This window comes from Manis javanica, chromosome X, assembly GCF_040802235.1.
Source record: "Manis javanica isolate MJ-LG chromosome X, MJ_LKY, whole genome shotgun sequence".
Taxonomy (NCBI): domain Eukaryota; kingdom Metazoa; phylum Chordata; class Mammalia; order Pholidota; family Manidae; genus Manis; species Manis javanica.
The window spans coordinates 30212884-30233368 of NC_133174.1; positions in this window are offsets into that span (position 1 = coordinate 30212884).

Below are 20485 nucleotides of genomic sequence, written 5' to 3' on the forward strand. Positions count from 1 at the left end.
GTTCTTATTCTAAGAGGCAATAATTATTGTTCTGCCAAGATTATATCCTAGAATATCATGGAAGTCTACACTAGAAGTTAGGAGGACTATGTTGGTGATCTAAAATTACTCTTGATGAGAACAATTTAAGAATGAGAACAATTTAAGTTCCGTCCAGTCCAGATTAGTCAGGATACTCTTTCAGAATAGTCTGCTTTTCCATGTGAAGTTTACTAAAAATCTTTGGTTAGGAATACATAACCATTTTTCTATACCATGATAAGAACTTTTATTGTACTATGCTCAATTCCTTTACAAAGTATCTTGGAGTTCCTCCAGTTTCATCTTAAATGTCACAGATACGCACCAGTTATTGTAACAGATACTGCCAACTACGTTAATTTCCAATGATGGGCCCTATTTACCTCTCTTGCATTATGCTCTTTGGAAAAGAACTTTCTCAGAACTGTTATCAGGAGCAGGGCAGCCTTCTAAGATTTGGGCAGAAAGACATTCTGCCAGAGCTTTTATTGCCTTATGTGCCATTTCCCCTCAACCCCAAGGCCTGGTCTTGCCATGTGACTAAGGGGGCAGCATCACAAAATTTGCTTTCAGCCTCTCCATTCTGTCAGAGGTGCAGATGGAGTTGCGATAGAAATGGCACAGGTGCTCCTTTGCCTAGACTCTAATTTCTCTACACCACAAAACTGAAAAAGGTGTTTCCTGCCCAGATTATTGTGGACAGATCTGGGTGGTACATAGTCTAAATCACAGAAGCAGTTCTCACAGATAGGTATGACAACAAAGGAACCAAGATTGTTGTTTTGAATTTATTTTCTAGCCACACACCTTGCAAATTCCCTGGCCATGCATTAAATCATTTCACCCACATCACAGGGACGGAGAGTGGAGAAATCTCAGATTTCCATATGCACCAGTGTAATATATGGCCATGAGCCAGCTGGTAAGGCCAGCTTCAAAGGGACCCCTGCTTGTTTATTAAAGTGGGATTCCTCAGACCACAGAGGGTCCATGGACATACTGTCAGAAGTCTGTGCATATTCTATGAAAGTTTACTGATTCAATATTTAGATTCTGATAATAATTTGAATATACTAAATTAAACATAATCCATTTAATCCTATTGGCCAGTTCACCCTGAGTCTTGTCACTGTATTTCAGTGGCTGCATGTATGATTAGGTCTGCTCTCATATTGGTGTTAAATAATATCACTTTACTGTCAATACCTGTGTTAGTCAGGACTCTCCAGAGAAACACAACCAATAGGATTGATCTGTCTATCTCTCTCTCTATCACCTATCCATATACATACAAGAGGAGATTTATTACAGAGATTGACTCACATGGCTATGGAGGCCAAGAAGCCCTACAATCAGCTGTCTGCAAGCCGAAGAACCAGGAAAGCCAGTGGTATAATTCGGTCCGACTCCAAAGGCCTGAGAACCAGGCAGCCACTAGTGTTAAGTCCCAGAGGCCGAAGATCCAAGAGCCAGGAGCTCTGATGTCTGAGGACAGGAGGAGATGGATATCCCAGCTAAGGAAGAGAGAATTTCCCCTCCTTTGCCCTTTTGTTCTATGTGGGCCCACAGGGGATTGGATAATGCCCGTCTACTTGGAGAAGGCTGGATCTCTTCACTCAGTCTACTGAATCAAATGCAATGCTAATCCAGAAACACCCTCACAAACACACCCAGAAGTAAGGTTTTACCAGTTCTCTGGGCATCCCTCAGCCCAGTCAAGTTGACACATGAAATTGACCATCACATTATGCAATTTAAAAAATGTACGGTGGATGTAATATATAAAAGATGTCTTCAGCCTCCTGTAAAAGGCAAACAACCTAACAGCCAACGGAGTAAGAGCAAAGGCTGCACAGTAGTTTGAAAAAGGAAAAGGGGTGCGAAAACTGAGTTATTAGGTGTCACATGGTAGTAAAGGTTTGTTGAACTCAAAAGAGCTCGCCCTGTAGCAGAACCACTTAGAAACAGGCTCACCCCTGCCTCAGAGACTTTCCGGCCACTGTTCATTTTGGAACACTTACCACCGTCCCCAACCTCTCCGCAAATAATACCCAAATACTCCTTTTCTTCAAGTTTTTATACAAACGTCACCTTTTCCATGAGGCCTTTCTTATATTACAAATTCCATCAATACATAGAGAGTAAATATTTAAACAAAGAAAACAAAAACTATTTGGAGGCCCAGATTGGAGATCGAGACCTGCCAATGTACATATTATCTTCCACTAGTGATTACTCTCATTTCTGATCCTAGGATGAGATTTGAAGATACAGATTCTAGAATTCCTTTCCTTTTGTTTTATTTTTAGTTTTTTCTTCTGCTTGCATGATGCTTGCACACTCCAGAATGTTTGTACGCATTCTTTTTGAAGCTCCAGAAAAGTGGCATGGAAGTTTTGTTTGTGGCAGGAAGAAAAAAGGTGGGATATAAACAGATTTGGGTTCCCCAGGGATGTTAATGGCACTGCATAAAAGTGAGTAATACCAAATAGCATGCGCATTGCTTTTATTCTTCTCTATCATCATATTTTCCCCAAAATCCAATGTCACACATATAAGACAATTTTTAGCATTAGAAGGGGCAGTCATAATATTAGACGACAATTTCTTCTTCCTTATCACAGGGCACCAGAAGGGCCCAGGTTAGAGTCTTGGAGTTGATATACCAACACTATAGATAGCATTCAAACTATGATAAAACTTTAGTGAATTGCAAAGTTAACACGGAAGAAGTTCCATCTCGTGATGATAACTTGCAAGTATTTTCTGAAAGATCAGGTGTGGCCATCCATACTTTTAGATACATAGGATGGATTTTTAAGAATTTAGCTGGTATTTGTTTGCTGTCAGTTGAACTCGAGATTGTCATCAGCCAGTGTCTATAGTGAAAGCCACTTGTGATCAGAGTCTGATGAACTAATGGGCCAGAAATCCCTAATATATTCTGGATAAAAAGAGATTGGGGGTCTTGCGGGACCTAAACAAAAGGCTGATTAAAGGTCCCAAACACAGCTGATTCAGCAAGGGCAGTCTTGGCTCTTCCTAGCACCCATTGCTAAGAGCTGGAGGCGAGAAAGCCCTGTCAAACCTGTCAAAGCCATATCTGACTGTGGCAATGTTTAAAGTGAGTGTTCGGTCCCCTGTTTATTTCTCCTCTGTCACTAGCTTTGAAAGCTGTCCTGCCAAGAAAAAGCAAGTAGCCAGACATATGTCTGAAACTTCAGCCGCTATAGCGGACTTCAGGAGGCCCACTTCTGAGGACTGGACAGAGAGGTTTGGGTTTGACAGGAGAGCGTACTCGGCTCAGCCTTTTTGAGGCTGGAGGTCTGTCACAGGTTGGTTTCCTTCAGAAGCAGACTGAGTTGGAGATAAGCATACAGGAAGTTATTAGAGGGGCTCTAGGGAGGAGTACTGGTAGCCAGGAGGGGAAGGAAGAGGGACTGAGCAGAGGGACAAGTCCAGCTGCGATCAAGTCTCAGTGGTAAGTCCTGACCAGCCCCACAGGCAGCCCTGAAGTTGGAGTGGTTTCCAGAGTTGTCCCAAGTTGGTGCCAAATGAACAGGCCCTGTAAACCCCCACATTGACCAGTCACTGGGCTTGGGCCACCTCAGGAAGGAGGTGCGATCTGAAGCCAAGTGTTCTTCAGCTCGGGCAGGCTGGGAGGAGAGGGTTGACAGTTGAGGGCTGTCTGCTGAGGGTGCTGTCAGCAGCTGTAATCCTAAGAGGGGTTTCTCGATGGTGGATCCCAATGTTCACCGCAAGGTCTAATTTCAGTGTAGCCGGCTCGCAGTTCCAGCCCCAAGCCTGGCCTGCGACGTGAAGAGTGTGCTGGCTCCTGTGATGTGTCCTACCTACTCTGTGAGCAGCAGGGTTTGCCTCTTATGCAATGCCAGGTCTAAAGGTAGGGCCCTGGCTGGCTGTGATAACGGTAGAGCTCCACGAAAAACTCCAAGATAGTGCTAACAATATCAAGAAGAATACTAAACACAGGCAACAGTGCCTGGCACTCTTCTAAGCCCTCTCCACGTGTTACTTCATGAGGTGCGCACAGTAACCCCATGACCTGTAGTTTTGCAGCTCTCGAGGAATCGGAGGGGACAGAGACAGTGAACTCCTCCTCCACCACTCAAAGATGGGGAATTCAGGGGTAGTGGGTGATCCCAGGGGTACCACAGGGGTAGTGGGTGATCCCAGGGGTACCACAGGGGTAGTGGGTGATCCCAGGGGTACCACAGATGTTTCTTATTTTCCTGCATGGTCCTTCTGTCAAGGTGCTCCCAGAAGAGCAAGGTGCCTCCTGACACAGCTGGAAAAGGCAAAGTTTCAGCCAGAGAAGGCTTTGGCTGCTGTTCTGCAGTGAGGCTTTCTAAGAAAGAGCAGACTCTCCCTGAAAGCTTTTCTGAGTTCTGAATACAAGGGCTGTCCCGAAATGGATTTGAAAACACACTTCAATCTGTCTTCAATTTATGTTCCCCATATATAAAGGGAGAGAGCATGTGGCTATATACAAACATCACCTCCCCTTGGCCTCACGAGCCCTGGGGTCTCTGCTATTTCTGAGACAGAGAACCTTACCTCTAAAGTGAGGCAGTTGGACCAGAGGGTCTTTAAGGCTTTTCCCACCTCTAAAAATTTATGTTGCTATCAAAGTCGATAGTAATTCATAAAAGTAATTCAGAAGGAAAAAGAATTTGAAACATTATGAGAATATCAAGTATCATGTATTCCTACAAATAACTGAATGTGGTTCTTACCTGTGGTTTGGATTCATGAAACAGAATTAATCCCTTTACTCCATAAACTTGGCGGTGTCCTAGAAGTTTCAATGCGTTTTAAAATTTAAATGTCAAATGGCTTTATATCTAAATCCCGCCCGCTGTCCTGCCATTCCATCTCCTACTTGGCAAACTTAGTGGTGATGAAAACTCCAAGGACATCTTCAGAAAGGTTACTTGAAGCAGCTGCCACTCAAGCCTTGCCTTCTGGGACTGTCACCTCGTCACTTTGTCTTCCCCTGTGCCCCTCGTGGCCCTGAAGCTTGAGGAGTTTTAGAGAAGAAGCTATATCTGAGTTGGGATATCATAGGCCAATGGTAGAGCCCGATTCAACAGGAGGAAGAGATGTTCAAGCGTGACTTCTCAGTTCCACTCTCTAACATCTACCAGGATAAGGCACTGTGCTGGGGGAAGTCAGACATGGGGGCACAGCTCCTGTCTCCAAGTGGCCCTCGGCCCAGCGGGAGAAAAGAGGTACACTCAGAAACATCTAGCACTATTACAGAAATGGTCAGCCATTTAACAGATGGAGGGAAAATGTGTGCAGATGAGAAAAACAATAATAGCTACCGCTTCTTGAATACTAAGTAGCAGACATGTGTCAGACTAACATCTTTTCACTTAACCATTGCAACAACCCCAAATGCAAGGCACTGATACCATTATCCTCATTTGATTATGAGGAAACTTGGCTCACAGACATAACATGCTCTGCCTCAGGTGACTCTGCTAACATATGGTAGAACCGGAGTTCAGCTCTAGATAGAGCTTTTTGACTCTAAGGCCTTTACTGTCAATTACTGTACTCTTCTGCCTCCCCGAAGGCAGGTTTCCACTGTCCTGACTTAGGAGTTGGAGGTGTGGTTTGCACTGAATGTGGAAGACTGAGGAACACATGCAGTAAAAACAGGAAGACATAGATTCTGGGCAAAGTGAATAGTCCAAGCAAAGATGGAGACGTAGAAAAGTGCTGGGACTCTGTGGGTGGCAACAGGAACGCCCACTGCACCAGTGAGAAAGAGAGAGAGACAGAGAGACAGAGAGAGACAGAGAGACTGAGAGAGACAGAGAGAGTGTGTGGAACAGAGTCCAGGACAGTGAGGAGGAGGGACTGGAGACAGAGCTGTGTGGGGAGGGGGTGGGGGTCAGACTGAGCACGGCTGTGATGGGGATCAGGCAGCACACCTGTGCAAGGCTCTCAGCAAGCCTGTGCTCAGTCCTGACAGTGACTGTGAGGAATTTCTGCAAACTTGGATGCACATCACACACCCCCACACTCACAAGAACAGTGAGGTCTGTCCCACAGAGAGGTGAGTTCAGCTAATTACAAAGCTGCATGTAGAGCACTGGTTCTCAAACTTGAAGGTCCTTAAGAACCTGCTGGGAAGCTTGGTAAAGCACCAGTTGCTGGGCACCAGCCCCAGAGACGCTGACTCCGTAAGTCTGGGGCAGGACCTGAGCACCTGCATTTGTAGCCAGCTTCCAGGTGACACTGATGCTGCGGTTCTGGAGACCACGCTCTGCATGGCACTGGGGACGAGGGGGCTACAACTTTGCCGTGAGTGAGGGGTGAAAAGTTCAGCCTTTGAACATTACAATCATGAGCTTTCTGAGACCAATATCGTGTTTGTGCTCCTGTCTCCAGTTTTGTCTTCCCTGCCCTGTTCCAGTCCCAGCCTTACCCTGCAGCCATGTGGTCTTTCAGAGATAGGACTCTGATCGTGTCACTCTCCTGCCATACAGTGTGAGTGGGTCCCCTTGCGTCTGTGTGGCCCACAGACCCTTTCAGAGTCCTTCTTACGTCTTTAATCCTTCACCTTCTCCTTTACGGGACACCTAGCAGCTCTCTGAAAAAACCATATTGCCTCTTAGCTGTATCTGCAATGCTAATACCGCTGGGCCCACCTCTCCTCATTAAATTAAATTCCGTTTCTCCTCCAAGTGGTATCCTCGAAATCAGGTCCACGGGAAGGTCTTTCAAGACTTTGGGCAACGCCCCTCAGGGGCCTCTGCAACGCACTCCTGCCCAGCATAGACATGGCCTGGTGACGAGGCTGAGCTCTCCACTAATCAGGGAGCTCCTTAAAGGCAGGCACTGAGTCCTGGCATGTAGTGCATGAATAAACAAGTCAATCTATTTTAATTGAACTAGTGTTATTCCAGACCTGGCAAGAATTAACCATCACGTGTGTTCTCCCTGGGGCAAAGGATTATTTGCTTTCTTCGAGTCTGAGCTACCACAGGAAAATCTCGCTCACAAATAGCATAAGGAAATGACAACATGCCATTAATAACCCAGAAGAAACTGTATCTGTTGTAGGATTTTCCCACCTGGGCATTACAAACCAGAAAAACAACTGTTTTGCCTCCACAAGGAACGTATTTTTCTAACAGCACACTTTCCAAAAGGACACTCCTTCTGTTGCAAGTTTGGAGATGGGGGTCTGACCTTATCTATCAGTGGCTGAGTCGTTGTCTCATGGTAATGCAGTTGAAAACTCATTAATAGGGTAGCCTGTTATGTGGTAACTTAGAAGCTCTGGGTTATCACGGATGCTTGCAATTGCTATGGAAACCAGGTTCCAATGCACCTTTCAAAGAGTCTGCTTTAAAACAGCGGTGGAAAAAAGAAGAGGAAAAAGAAAGCTCCTTGAAAGAATAAGGTATTAGTAACCAGCATGCATAGATGGTTCAGTGATGCAAAAATGCTCTGCCTAAACAATGATAAAAACAGTTCCTTATCTTTTTTAGGATCTAATCCTGTATAGTCTTGTATTAGAGAGCTGTGTTTATTCTGGAGAGCAAGAACACCTCAAGCAATTCGCCCCCTGCCCGCGCACGTGAACACACGCACACTTAAACACACAAACACAGAGACACACCTGCAGCTTTCAGTTTCCCCCCGACTTTTCACAGCCTGCATCCTTAAATCCTCCAAAATCCCCTGCACAAGCAGCCTTGGCTGCTAAAGCCCAACCCATGTGGACCCTGGTCCACTTCTGCCCCCACTCCCCAGTGTGTACAGAATCCTGCCTCCCATTGCTTATGGACCCACTGCTCCAATGTTGAAACGGCAGCCCTAATTTGATCAAGTTTCTTCTGGAAAATTTCTGGTTGGGTTCCTCCCCACGTTCACCCTGATGATCCTGATCCTCCGAGTGTCATGTTAGGTTGGGTACACATAGTGTGGTACACACACAATAGTGTGAGCAGTCATCAGCACAGAAGGGCAGACTCAGCGGCCACCCGACCCTGGCGTGGGGACAGAAGCCAGAAAACAAGGGCGGGGGCCCACACGCAGCTCCGGAGGGGTCTGGCCCTACCATGATATTGTCTTATCCCCCTTGCTCCCCAGTCTCCGTGGTCCCCAGCCACCTCGTTTTGTCTGTGTCTTCCTCTTGCTTTGTCTCCCTTCCCTCTTCCTCACTTCTGCCCACCTCGCCAGCCTCTAGCCAAGATGCCCTCCTCAAAAAACCTGATTTGTCACCAGGGTAGCACAGGAGGGGCAGGATTCGTGAACCGTTTATGATCAGCCAGGAACTGGCTCAATAACCCGAGAAAGAAACACAAAATGTTAGCACATTAGAAAATGCATGAGGTTTATGGTCCTGTATACTGTCTTTTCTTTCCCAATATTTCCCTACACACCTTTGGTCTCCTTTTTTCTCCCCTTGTGGTATGCTCCAGCCTGACTTGCCTCTCTTCCTGCCACTGCCCTAGCCTTCCTCCAAGCTTCCTCCCAGACGTCTGGGTGCAAAAGGTTGAGAGTGGAGGGGTGGGCACCTCTCTCCTGGCACCACAAACCAGCTCTTTCCCTGACCCAGGGTTTCAACTATGGGCGCCATTGTTTCAGAGGAGGACAGCAGAGCTGCATCAAACATGATCCAACAAAAGGAGGCATGGTTTACAGTTCAGATTTTGCATAACTGCTTCGTTTCTGAGATGCAGAATCTACAATTCCTCATTTAAATAAGATAAAGACAAAACTCTGAGTATCATCTTGTGGAAGAGGATTTTCCACGTCGACACTCCCAGCCCAATGCAGAACCATTTGTTATTGCCTCTGATGTCCTCGTCTCTCCATTTACCTCCCTGCTTGTGAATCCTTCTCCACGTTTCCCCTAATCCCTTCTGCACTGTGCTCCTCTCCTTGGCCACCTGTGAACTGGGCCTCCTTTCTCCGACCCAGAACAGGTCTCACCTTCAGACACAAGGAACGAAGAGGACAGAAGGCCTCTTCTGAAGGCTGGTGTTCACTCTGCAGGCATGTGAAAACCACTTCTTTGTTCTCAAGTAGGCATGCAACCTAAACAAGGACTCTTGGCCCTCTTTTAGTAGAGGCATCTTCTTCCCAGAAGGCTTCATAGAGGATCATTTCAGATCCGTACAGGTCTGCCTCACTAGACTCAGACCTCGTCAGGGGCAGAGGCTGAGTTTCATTCATCATTCTCTCCCTAGCAATGGCTGCTGCCCCGGACACATGGCCATGCTTGGTAAATGTTTGTTCGCTGGTTGGAAGCAATTGATAAACATGCTACTTTGATCCAGTGGCATCTTTGTATGAGTGAATGTCTCAGGTTCCTTGCTGAGCTGACTCAACAGCAGAGGGTGGGAAGGGGTAGCACACGTACTTGGGGCTCAGGGCAGTGTGGGGGCAAGGGGACGGGGAGAAGGCAGCTTCCTACATTGGAGAACATTCTCCTTAGACCACTCTCGCTTTACAGCTATACTTAAAAGCAGCCCCTGCTGCTTTGCCAACATAGACATGTGTGCTTCTGGGGGGATGGGTGGGGTGGTGCGCTTCATTCCCATCAGACTCTGCTTGACGCCAGTGTCATATAGGGGGCAAAATACTGCCTGAGTAAGCAAGACAGGCCTGGCTTTGGATCCTAATCCTATCACCTAGCAGCTTTGGATTTGCACCAATTATGTAGTTTCCTTTATTTTAAATTTCCTCATCTCTCAAACGGGCAAAGCAATACTATTTCAAAGGATTGTTGGCATACTTGAATGAGAATGTGTTTGAAGCCCTAGTGCCACGACTGGGACATTGCATTATACTCAATAAATGGCAATTGGTAGTAGTGCTAGTGAGAGTAGCATAGCTGTAATTACTTGGTTGGGTGTAAAAGAGAACTTCCTTTTCCTCATCATTCTTCACTAAGGTTTGTGTCCTCTTTATAATACTTCTGAGAGTTAATGACTCATTGGAAACCAGCCATAGCTTTTAAAGCTACTGGACTTAATCCTCCATTCTCCTTTCTTCATTCTTCTCATTCATTTCTTCCTTCTTTTTCCCCCTCCCTTCCCAGCTCCTCACTTTTGGGTATGCCTTTCTCTCCTTTCATTTCTGTAATCCCCCCGCCCTCCCAGTTCTGACCCGCTCCCTTCCCAGCCAATCCTCCCTACCACAGTCTTAGTTTGCTTTAAGGTCTGAATGGCTGATAAGCGCCTACTGTTACTTCCAGGTGATTTTTCCACACCAAGAAGAATAAAATCCTTCAAATGAAAATATTAAGATCCTTGGAGTTCAGTGTTTGCCAAATTGCAGGTTGTAATTTAAAGGAATTGATTTAGTGGCTCTTGGCTACCATTACTTTCATATTATTGTGCCTTATTTCAGCATATTATTTTGCATCCTAATGTAGAGAAAAAAAATGTAAACAATTTCAAAGTCCAGGGGGAAAATACATTTACTTTAACTTTCAAGTGGAAGTTACTCTTATTTAACAATCCATTTATATATCCCAGGTTTTAAATAACCAGCCTTTCTGAATTTCAGACTGAAAAAGGAGCATACAAAGGATGACATCACAGGAGTTAACCAGAGGAGGTGATATTGATAAAGAGTTGAAACTGGACCTGAACATTCTCAGATGCCTTTCTCTAAAGGAAAATCTAATTTAAATAATAAAGGTCCATTTTCTATACAGCCAATTTCACGTCACTTAATTAGGAAATCCTGATTTGAAAAAAAATTTCTGAATTATGTGTCACTAGGGCCCAAAAAGATTTTGCATAAGAGGAAAAATCAATAAATCAGAGTATATCAAAACTAAAAACCTTTGCTCTCTAAAATGTCTGTAATGGGATAAGCTACAGATTGTTTGAAAAGATGTGCCAATCAAAGAACTCCCAAAACTCAGCAGTAAAAAGAAATAATCAAACTAGAAAATGGGCAATGGTCATTTCACCAAAGACGATATACAGATTGCACATAAACACATGAAAAGTTGTTCAACATTATTAGCCATTGGTGAAGTGCAAATTAAGATGTTAGTATACATTTATAACAATGACTTAAGTAAAAAAGTGACAGTACCAAATGTTGGTGAGGCTGCAGAGAAACTGGAATGCTCATACATTGCTGGTGGCAGAGCCACTCTGGAAAACAGTTTGGCAGTTTCTTGAAAAATTGCAACTACTACATACAAGCTAGCCACTGCACTTCTGGGCATTTATCCCAGAAAAGCAAAAACTTATGTTCGTACAAAAACCTGTGCATGAATGTTCATAGCAGCTTCATTTGTTTTATCAAAACGTGGAACTAGTCCAGATGTCCTTCAATGGGTGAATGGCTAAACAAACTGTGGTATATCCCAGAAGACTATATACTATATGATTTCGTTTATATATAACATTCTTGAAATGACAAAACTGTGGAAATGCAGAACAGATGTGGGTATGGAAGGGCAACATGAGGGATTCTTGCTTGTCATGGAATATTCAGCATCTTGCTTGTATTAATTTCAATATCCTGGTTGTGACATTGTTCTATAGTTTTGTAATATGGTACTGAAGCAGGTAATAGAGGGTGGGAGGCAGGCAGATAAGAGTTCAGGATCCCTGTCAGTTTCAAGGCACTTGTAAGTTTCAAAAACCTCCAATCAGACTCAGCCGCTCAAAAAGTACCCTTAGTTAGAGAGACCTCAACGCTGATTGGTTATGCCCTTGCAAATGAAGCGTTGTACTTTCAACCAATCAAGAGTGGGTTGTGATGTCTTCAGTTTAGGGTGGGACTTCCTCCTCTCAGGAGGCAATATAAACTGGGGACCCCACAGCCCTCAGGGTGTCCACCCTTGAAGCCCCTCCTGAGTAGCAGGATCTTTCTCTTTTCACTCATTAATTAGGGCTTTGCTGGTTGCTCCATACTCTTGTCTGCTGGCTTCATTCTTCATTGCCTCTGAGAGACAATCCTGGGAAAAACAGCAGTGTTCTCAGCCAGGAACATTACCACTGAGGGATCCTGGGTAAAGGGTATGAAGGATCTCGCTGATCCCTTTGTATTATTTCTCACAACTGCATGTGAATCTAAAATTGTCTCAGTCAATTTTAAATTTAAAAAACAATGGAACTACCTCCCCCCCCCCACAAAACCCTGGTCTTACTTCTGTCTGTGTACGTTGGGCAACTGTAATCATGTCATTGGCTGCACAAGATCGTGTCATGAAAAAAAAACCTGTTGTTTTCTAAAAGCTAGTTAGGCCAAACAATAATAATAGCAAGTTAATTAGGAAGCTGTAAATCAAAAAGGGGTAGAAATTTAGCAGTAGATCCTCCGTCCTGACTATAGCACTGTCTGCTATTCAATCTAGTTTCTCCATGTATTAGAAGACTGAATAGGCCAAGATGGTCAAAATAGGAGTGATACTGTTGCAACAAACAGACTATCTGAGAGAAGCAAGAGTTCCTAATGTCCTGCCCATTTTTGAGATTTCATAAAGGACTGTGTGTAAGCAGGGAGGGCTGAGGAAACATAGGGTAGAGGTTAAGACATATGAGAAAGGACTGCTGAGGTAAATTAAATTTTTTGAAATACTGATATTGAACCTGCCCACCTAGTGTACAAGAACTGGGACAGACACTGGCACAATTTTAACCTGCTAATTCATGAAAAAGGACTAGTTTTGATGTGAAAAAGTTCAGCCATTTACTGGTAAATGCTGAAAGAGTAGGAAATTTAAAGGTACTAGGCTAAGGAAATGTAACAATAACTCATAATAGATTTCCTCTTAATTAAACAGGCAAATCACCCTAAAGTCCAGTGCTTTTTAACCCTGAATATTTCTCAGACTATATAACCTACTCTATCAATTGCATTTTGCTTTTGTAACAAAACCTTTTCTATAAAAGTTAGTACATGTAGAATAGAAATGAGTCCCCCTTTAAGCCTTTAACACATTAAAAAGCTATACAATATATACATTAACCAATAGTTTTATACAAGTCATGAGGTTTCAGACCCAAGTCAGGATCTGTATTTGCGGCAAAATACAAAGACAAGAACACCAATCGGACATTTGCCAGTTGTTCTATTATTTTTTTAAGGTCACCATTTAGCTATTGCCGTAGCACTTAACTGGTATTTCAGTACTCGAAGCAAGAGCCCTTACGGAGTAACAGGGGCTGTATCTGAGAAACGATTGCTGTTTTCTCCACATGCCATGACTAGCTTTGCATTTCGACACTTGCAGGACCTTATTGGGATTCTTCCGTGGAAGTTCTTTGATTGGAAGCACAGAGACTTTCTTCGTTTTCTTCCTGCATTCCCTCACCACTTTCTGATCCTTCTAAATCAAGTCTCGCTAATTTCATGGCCGGTCGTCTTGCGAATTTGATGGTAACTGCTGAGTTTGTTCATCTTCTTGAATCATAGTCCGTGCGTTTGGTGGTACGTCGCCAGGATGTTGGATTCATCCCACCTCTGGGACTTCTTTTTTGGCACCTGCTGGATCACCCCTCCAGGCTACAGGGTGGAGGGAGCCTCCGAGGAGGCTGTGGGGTTTTTATTTTTTAGGATCCCCTTGAGGGGCTTGTGTGAGTTGGTGGAAGTTGCCATGCCTGGAGGTGAAGGGCCGTTGACTTCCGTGGCTCTGGCTGTCGCAGCTGTCACCCCTCTAGACTTCTGGGTGGAGGGAGCCTCCGAGGAGGCAGTGGAGCTTTTGTTTTTTAGGATCCCCTTGAGGGGCTTGTGTGAGTTGGTGGAAGTTGCCATGCCTGGAGGTGAAGGGCCGTTGTCGCTCGATGTTCTGGCTGTCGCAGCCGTCACCCCTCCAGGCTGCTGGGTGGAGGGAGCCTTCGAGGAGGCGGTGGAGCTTTTGTTTTTTAGGATCCCCTTGAGGGGCTTGTGTGAGTTGGTGGAAGTTGCCATGCCTGGAGGTGAAGGGCCGTTGACTTCCGTGGCTCTGGCTGTCGCGGCTGTCGCCCCTCTAGACTTCTGGGTGGAGGGAGCCTCCGAGGAGGTAGTGGAGCTTTTGTTTTTCAGGATCCCCTTGAGGGGCTTGTGTGAGTTGGTGGAAGTTGCCATGCCTGGAGGTGAAGGGCCGTTGACTTCCGTGGCTCTGGCTGTCGCAGCTGTCGCCCCTCTAGACTTCTGGGTGGAGGGAGCCTCCGAGGAGGCAGTGGAGCTTTTGTTTTTTAGGATCCCCTTGAGGGGCTTGTGTGAGTTGGTGGAAGTTGCCATGCCTGGAGGTGAAGGGCCGTTGTCGCTCGATGTTCTGGCTGTTGCAGCCGTTGCCCCTCCAGGCTGCTGGGTGGAGGGAGCCTCCGAGGAGGCTGTGGGGCTTTTGTTTTTTAGGATCCCCTTGAGGGGCTTGTGTGAGTTGGTGGAAGTTGCCATGCCTGGAGGTGAAGGGCCGTTGTCGCTGGATGTTCTGGCTGTCGCAGCCGTTGCCCCTCCAGGCTGCTGGGTGGAGGGAGCCTCTGAGGAGGCGGTGGAGCTTTTGTTTTTTAGGATACCCTTGACGGGCTTGTGTGAGTTAGTGGAAGTTGCCATGCCTGGCCGTTTCCGCGCTATGTTCTGGCTGTCGCAGCCGCCCACAGCACTGCCTGTGCGGACAACGGCTCCAACGCCCAGAAGGCTCAGTCTCGCACTGCGTCACAAAGGACGCCTCGGGCTATGTCACGGGCTGCGGGCACCGCCTGCGCCAGCGTGTCACTGCCTCGCGGCCCATTCTGACGTCTGCCTTTCGTTTTTTTCCCAGGTGGTATGATAGGAAATAGCCCGGCATTGCACATCAAATGCAGAAGTACTGTTCTGTACATTTCTAGAACCCCGTGTACCGAGCGAGACTGTACAAACTGTACTCCTTACTGTAGGTCACCATCAAGAACTGGAAAGCCACTGCTTTGGAAAGATTGGAGGCATAGGAGCTAGGAAGCATTTCACTTCTGCTCCTGCCTCCTATTGCCATCCACAGCTCCCTCTCACACTGCGTACACACACACACACACACACACACACACACACACACACACACACACCACTCCTGGTCCTCCTCCCCCCGCCTCTGCCTCTGCTACTGGCCCCGATGGCCAGGCCCTTCCACCAGCTGGGAATCAGGGCATCAGCCTCAGCACCTTCATACTGCTCCCTCTCCAAGTCAGACCTCAGGTACTGGCCTAAATATTTCAAGAAACTCCCCAATTGCAGCTCTTCTGCCACCAGCATGTTTCGAGGCACTCCTGTCTCCTGCTGGACCTACAGCCATGGCCTTTCAGCTGAGCCCCTGTAACTCCCCCTCTGCCTTCCCACTTCTGATCCACCTTCTAGCCAGAGTAGTCTTTTTAAAACATCCATCAAATCTTGTCACATCTCTCTTTCAAACACTCTAACAGCCTCCCATTTCCTTTAACACAGAGATCAAATCAAGAAGAGGCCATAAGCAGCCCTATGATCTGCTCAGACATACATCTGAGGCCTTCTCCCAGCAAATTCTGCCCATGCTACCTGCAGCTTTCCCCTTGGGCCTTTCAGTTCCAGAAGCATGTGCCTTCCTTCTTGTCCCAGCCTCTTTTTCTAGGTTCCTCCCACAGCCTGGATTTCAGCTCATCATTACTGCCGTAGGGGGGCCTGATTCCTGACCCCCAAAGCAGACAGGCCCGCCTGTGCCTTCCTGCCTCCCCTACTCTCCTTGGCAGCACTCAGGGTCATTGCAGTGACATTATCTGTGCACACTAGATGGCCAAGTCCTAGAGCTAAAGGAAGGTGTCTGTTTGGCTCACCACATTCTCCAGCTTTGCATCTTTACAACATGCAGCTGCACCTGGCACATGGTAGGTGTTACAGAAACATTTATCAAGTGAATACTAAATGCTAGGTGACAGGGGACTGGAAGGAGATGTGTGAGTGGAGAAAAGGGGGCTCCAGAACCTTTACAGTTTCTCCGATTAATCACGTGGGGAAAACCCCCCATACGTGTAATTTGGGGGCTGTTACAAGGAGTGGCTTGGGAACATTTTGTCCTTCACAAGCCTCATATTTCATAGGCAATGACATTCTTCGAAAACAAAAAAGAAATTAAGATCCAGTTTCACATTTTCCCCTCCAGGTAGCATTCACAAGATTTTTTTTTCCTTCTGATAACATTTTGCTTCCTCTTCTCTCCCTCATGGTCTTTCCACATTTGAGAACACAAAAGCGAAAGCACGAAAGAACCATCAAACTTTTACAAGGGTCTTAAGCACCTTAAGTTCAAGTTGGCCTGTATTCTCCAAAGTCCTTCTAACTTCGGGAAGTCTGCAATCACTTTAAAACTGTGCATTTCATCTCAGAAAAAGAATTTCCTGATACAGTACTCTTTGCAAAGAGCTGTATCGTGTGGTGAGGGCTTTCAGGGATTCAAAAGCTGATATTCAAGGCTATAGGAAAACACTCTGGTATGTGAGGGGGGAAAAATAACCTTCATTATTCAGAAATCCTCCAGGCAACCCTATAAAAAGCCTAACTGAAAGGCAGCACGGACCAGCACAAATGCAGTTTGTCTTCCCTGGCTGGTAGGCACAGTGGGCCTGGGCATGTTTAGCTGTAAACAGGATGTTAAGGGAGATGCTGATCCCACTGCATTGGGATTGTGCTTTTGTCTGTACACAGCACCCACCCCCACATACTGTGATCTGAATGAATATACAGGCTGAATGAATATATAGTGTGTCAGTGACCCAGTAGTTCTTGCATTTTCTGAAACTCATCATTCAGTAGCACAATGGCAGTTCATGCTGGGGCAGGGACACTGTGATTGTGACCTACTGTGTGGGTCACACACAGAATCATTTAAAGAATGAAATCACCAGGCATTATAGATTTCAGTTGCCCGTTATTCACAAGTAATCCCTTTTGGCCTCCCATTTGCTAATTATTTGCTTAATGAAAGTCACACTAAGAGAAACCCAACTTTTGAGTTCTTGTCCTCAAACCTAAAATTTTCAGTCTGGTCAACACTAACACAAGCCTAGAAGGTAGAAAAGATCAGTGGTGTTTCCTCATGAACACAGAGAAAAAAACTGGTGGGTGGCATAGAGGAGGGGGGGTGAGGGGTGGGCAAGAAAAGTGAAAGAGAGAAGGTGGGACAAACTTTCAATTATAAAATAAGTACGTCATGGGGATGAACAGCACAGCATCAGGACTATAGTGAATATTGTAAATATCTTTTGGCAACATTGGATGGGGGCTACACTTACTGTGGTGAGCATTTCGTAATGTGCAACTGTTAAATCACTATGCTGTACACCTGCAACCAATATAATATTGTGTATCAACTCTACTTTGTTAGCAAAAAATTCATTATCATTACCTTGAAAATAAAGACCGAGTTTTATTTGAGCTCAAATTTGGAACCAGGCCCTGGGAGATGTAACTCTTCTGGATGGGGTAGGAGATATGTTCTGAAGAGCCCAAGTCATACACAGGTTCTATATCCTCAAGGAGACAGGCAAGAGGGACAGAACTTGAAAGGGGTACATGTCATTTACATAAGCTATGTCACGCAAAGGAAAGAGTTGAAGGGTGATACACATCCTTGTGGGCAGCTGGCACAGAAGGAAAATAAGGGGAAAGGTAAACATTTTGCTTATCCTTTAACATAAATGCAGAAGCCTATTGTTTAGCCTTTTACTTCATTAGCAGTTTCTTTTTTTTTTGTTTCTCATGCGTGGCCACTTTGAGACTCCCTGAGTTAATGAAACCTTTAGTACTTAGGCCTTAGAAATCTTTTTGGTGGTCCCTAGTATAGTGGTCAGTATTTTCTTTTGTATCATTAATATACAATCACATGAGCAACGTTGTGGTTACCAGATGCCCCCCCCCCATTACCAAGTCTCCACCACATACCCCATTGTAATCACTGTCCATCAGTGTAGTAAGATGCTACAGAGTCACTACTTGTCTTCTCTGTGCTATACTTTCTTCTCCGTGAACCCCCTACATTATGTGTGCTGATCATAATACCCCTTAATCCCCTTCTCTGTCCCTTCCGACCCACCCTCCCCAGTCCTTTTCCCTTTGGCAACTGTTACTCCATTCTTGGGTTCTGTAAGCCTGTTGCTGTTTTTTTCCTTCAGTTTTTGCTTTGTTCTTATACTCCACACATGAGTGAAATCATTTGATACTTGTCTTACGCCACTTGGCTTATTTCCCTGAGTATAATACACTCTAGCTCCATCCAAGTTGTTGCAAATGGTAGGATTTGTTCTCTTCTTATGGCTGAATAATATTCCATTGTGTATATGTACCACCTCTTCTTTATGCATTCATCTACTGATTGACACTTAGGTTGCTTCCATTTCTTGGCTATTGTAAATAGTGCTGTGATAAACATAGGGGTGCATACATCTTTTTGGAACTGGGATCCTGTATTCTTAGGGTAAATTCCTAAGAGTGCAATTCCTGGGTCAAATGGTATTTCTATTTTGAGTTTTTTGAGGAACCTCCATACTGCTTTCCACAATGGTTGAACTAATTTACATTCCTTCCCACCAGCAGTGTAGGAGGGTTCCCCTTTATCCACATCTTTGCCAGCATTTGTTGTTGTTTGTCTTTTGGATATTGGCCATCCTAACTGGTGTGAGGTGGTATCTCATTGTGGCTTTAATTTGCATTTCCCTGATGATTAGTGATGCGGAGCATCTTTGCATGTGCCTGTTGGCCATCTGAATTTCTTCTTAGGAGACATGTCTGTTCAGATCCTCTGCCCATTTTTTAATAGGGTTATTTGCCTTTTGAGTGTTGGTCAGCTTTTTTTAAATTTCACAACTTCAATTAAAAAATACCCAGCAGTCTTTGCAACATTCCTCTCTACTGTCTCATTTGTTATTGCCCTAGAGCAAGGGCTGAGTGGATAATGTCTGAGGGTCCATCACATATACACACATCCCCCAGGGCTGACTGAAACTTCCCCAGTCAGTGACATATTATATGAAATTTAGGCAAAGTCCTAGGAAATCCTTCTTTCAACAAATATTTGGTGGCTATTTCTAGTAGAAGCACCTTTCAAAAGCACAAAAAGTGATGTGCTCAGTGGTCTTTAATGAGTTACTATTTGGTAAATACAGCTAAACATGCATGCTGTTCTATCATCACAGTGCATTTAAAAATATCACTGATATTTAAAATGTCATTTGAACTCTGCTGTTTGCACACAGGTTTTTCTACCGCTGAGAACCACCTCCCTGCAATGGAGATGTTCTCCAAATGCTGTAAGTGTAGGAGTTGGTTCAAAGGATAACCAGCCCAGAAACAGAGAAATTCCCAACCCAAGGTGTGAGCCCGTAAGAAAACAAGAGTTACCATAAACAAAGAAGGGGTCCTGCAGGTGCCATTAGTGAGAGATTAGTCAAGTACTGATAAGGCAGTGGGCTACTTGGGGACCCATCATGCTGCCAGAAGTGGAGATAAATACTTAGTTGAGCCATGTGGTATCTAAAGTCGTGTATCAATGCATCCAAAAATTGGCCACAGTACTCAGAGAATTAAGTTAGATACTGTGTGATATAAAAATAAAAGTGCTATTGGGTTTTGAATAAGTGTCTTGCCCAACCTCTCCCCCTCTCTCAGAGTCCAAACCCAGATTTCTGATAGTCCACTAAATACTCCTATCTGAGTCTGGGTTCCCTTCGAAGCTGACCTTGAGACAAGGATTCAAGTGCAAGTAGTTTACTTGGGAGGAGATTTGCAGACCCACTGGTAGGGAAGTGGGGAAGTGAGACAGGGAGGGTCAGGAGACAAAGGGTGCATTACCAGCACAGCTCCTACTGTGGAAAGGCAGAGCTTCATCCTGCTGGTGAACCCTGGGAGTCCATCTAAAAGAGTTACACCCATGGCCCCCTTCCACGCCACAGCTGAGGCAGTTGGAGTGTATGTATACATCAATTGCAGCTATCTTTACTTCAGGCCCATGGAGTGGGGAAGGGCATTAATCCCTTGTATACCCTGCATTCTTGCGGGAGCTTCTGGGGAGGGTGGCTGACTTGCAGATACCTCCTTATACTGGCTTCCTCCCTTCCCTCTTTCACAAATCCTTTCCTGCTGTCCAGCTCCCCAGGATCACAGGCCCCAGTGAAGTCTTGCTCTCCAGCTCTACTTTGGCAGGCAACGCCCATAGTAAGACCAGGATTGTGCATTTTATCTTCAATTTCCCCACACCTAACACCAAACTGGGACATGTCCATTTTTCTGTAAAGTCAGTGAATGAACCATGGGAAGCGGACAAAACCTTCCAAGAGGAGGAACCTGACAATAAGAGCAGATCTAGGGAGGTTCAGTGAGGCAATGAAGTTCCATCTTTTTCATTATAAGTCTTCAAGCAGTAAAAGTTTTGTTTTTCCAAATGAAACATTACATACAACTCCAGAATAAAAATGGATAAAATAGGAGCCAGGGAGCAATGGAGTTTGTCCATCTGAGTGAAGGTGGG